Consider the following 3244-nt stretch of genomic DNA (forward strand, 5'->3'; position numbering starts at 1 on the left):
GCAAGTGCTGGGCGTTAGTGACAGACGCAAAAGAATCAAGGGATTCTATTCCAGTAGGAGCGGGAACCAACCAGTGATTAGCCGTACTGTGACAGAGTGCGTGAGCATTAGTTTTCACTGCGAGGATGGGATGTAGCCATCAGCCATGGGTGATGCCTCCAGACGATTAGCCGTGCGACTGACAACCGCATAGGATCATTTTCCCGAGAGGATTGAAAGTAGCAACCGCTGATGGTGAACCCCTATACACAGCTTGCCATGGAAAGGAGTAAGAAGGATTGAGTTGAAGCAGTGGGAGAGCAGGCGTTCTTGAGCCATACAGTATCTCCATTCGCTTATCTGAAATTCCAACCAATGAATCTGCATAAGTATTCTATCCCTTTTATTATTTCTTCTTTTTATTATTAATTTTTGAAACCATAAACAAATTTAATCTGCCTAACTGAGATTTACAAGGTAACCATAGCTTGCTTCATACCAACAATCTCTGTGGGATCGACCCTTACTCACGTAAGATTTATTACTTGGACGACCCAGTACACTTGCTGGTTAGTTGAACGGAGTTGTGTCCACTCGTGCCAATTTCTAAATTCCATAATTTTACAATGAGTACAACTCAGAGAATAGTGATCACAATTTTGTCCACCACCAAGCCAGAAATTCTCATCATATTCTCAGTAATACCAGCTAGGTCTCAAGACTTTAGGGAAAAACAAGCGACCTCATTTTCTTAAATTCAGTAAAGATTCTTAAAAATCATTGTTTTTCTTAATTTGAATTATTTAAAGAAAATTTAAACCAAATCATAGAAATTAGAAGTTTCGAACCAAATTCGAATTCAAAACCAATTTCAATTTCATTCTTGAAACCAATTCTTTCAACTTTTTCCAAAATATCTCAAAATGACATCATTCAATCACATTCCCATTTCTTATAAATTAGTAAAGCTCCTCTGAATAAAATCCTTATGTCCAACTCAAAACATAAACCCTTTTTATATATAAAATCGACCTTAGAACATAAAACTTTTCTTAAATGATGTTAAATCATAAAGTAATTCTTTTATGAATAAATCAAACTCAAGACTTATGTTTTCCCTCAAATAAACTAAGCTTGAAACATAACTATTTTTCAGAATAAATCAGTTAATACAATTTCTCAAACCCAAACTTTTCTAAATAACGTACAAATAAAATTTCAAATTTTATAGAAAATTCGACAACACCTCCCCTACAACTTGGACTTTGCCACCCTCTTCAGGTCCCAACCGAACCAATCCTCAACCCTTTCCCAACGGGTTCAAGACCAAATCAGTTTTCAAAAAAATAAAATACAAACTTTCAAATATTAAAATCATTTCAAAATCAAACCATTCAGAAATATCCAATTTAACAAAATCAGACAATTCTTAAGACTTACATAATCACCAGAAATGCATTTCGCACATCATATCTATTTATAACAATTCCAATTTAAAATAAATTAGTTTTTAGAAAAGCCCCTACCTTGACAAGCCGAAATCATAAACCAAACATGTCAATGAAACTCTATTCTCTCAACCCGAAACCAACGACAACCGCAAACTCAGTCCCTAACCACTCTCGCAGAAACCACAGCAACTTAAAAGCGACATGCAACGCTCAGAATACGACCCTACGCTACTAGAACCTCAGAGTTTATAACCAAACATAAAAAAATACTAATGCATGGGTTTTTGAAATATAAACACTTACAGTAATAAGAAAACAAAACAGTGGCAATCGCTGAACCGATTTGGCGGCAGTCCCAGCAGCCATCCTAAGCGACAAAGGCGATAAGAACTCCGACGATGGCGACTGTAATAAACATGAACTAACGATAAAGCTTCCGAAAACTCAAAAGGAACGAAAACCAACTTAAAACCCTTACCGACAGTGGATCTCAGCAGCGACAGTGGCGTTTCTTGGCGGCAGTAGCGGCGGCGTGGAGCTCCGGCAACACAGTAGTAGCGTGGCGTAACAACGGCAAGCCCTACAACGCGGCGGTGATGGCAGCTCAACGAGCAAAAATCCTTGCAAGGCCAAAAATCCTCATCATATTCTCAGTAATATCCACAGCAAAGTCTCAAGACTTTAGGAAAAAACAACCGACCTCATTTTCTTAAATTCAGCAAAGATTCTTAAAAATAATTGTTTTTCCTAATTTGAATTATTTAAAAGAAGTTTCTAAACCAAATCATAGAAATCAGAAGTTCCGAACCAAATTCGAATTCAAACCAATTTCAATTTCATTCTTGAAACCAATTCTTTCAGCTTTTCCCAAAATATCTCAAAATGACATCATTCAATCACATTCCCATTCCTTATAAATTAGAAAAGTTCCTCTGAACAAAATTTCAGATTTCATAGAAAAGTCGACAGCACCTCTCTTAAAATTTGGACTTTGTCACCCTCTTCGGGTCCCAACCAAACCAATCCTCGACCCTTTCCCAACGGGTTCAAGACCAAATCAGTTTCCAATAAAACGAAATCCAGACTTTCAAATATTAAAATCATTTTAAAATCAAACCAATCAGAAATCTCCAATTTAACAAAATCAGATAATTTATAAGACTTACATAATCATCAGAAAGGCATTTCGCACATCATATCTATTTAAAACAATTCCAATTTAAAATAAATTAGTTTTTAGAAAAGCCCCTGCCTTGACAAGCCGAAATCATAAACCAAACGCATCAACGGAACTCTTTTCTCTCAGCCCGAAACCAACGACAGCCGCAAACTCAGTCCCTAACCACTCTCGCAGCAACCACAGCAACTTAAAAGTGACATGCAACGCTCAGAACATGACCCTACATTACCAGAACCTCAGAGTTTATAACCAAACATAACAGAATACTAACGCATGGGTTTTTGAAATATAAACACTTACTGTAATAAGAAAAAGAAACAATGGCAGTCATTGAACCGGTTTGGTAGCAGCCCCAGCAGCCATCCCAAGCCAAAGCGGCGACCAGAACTCCGGCGATGGCGACTATAACAAACATGCACTAACGATAAAGCTTCTGAAAACTCAAAAGGAACGAAAACCAACTTAAATCCCTTATCGGCAATGGATCTCAGCGGCAACAGTGGCGGCGTGGAGCTCCGGCGAGCCCAGCAACGCGGCAGCGACGGCAGCTCCGCGATGCTTCTCTCTCTCGTGTGTCCTCTGTTCGCACTCCAATGGCGGATCTAATGGCGGACCTGAAGCGAACAGGACGCAG

This window comes from Arachis duranensis, chromosome 4, assembly GCF_000817695.3.
Source record: "Arachis duranensis cultivar V14167 chromosome 4, aradu.V14167.gnm2.J7QH, whole genome shotgun sequence".
NCBI classification, from domain to species: domain Eukaryota; kingdom Viridiplantae; phylum Streptophyta; class Magnoliopsida; order Fabales; family Fabaceae; genus Arachis; species Arachis duranensis.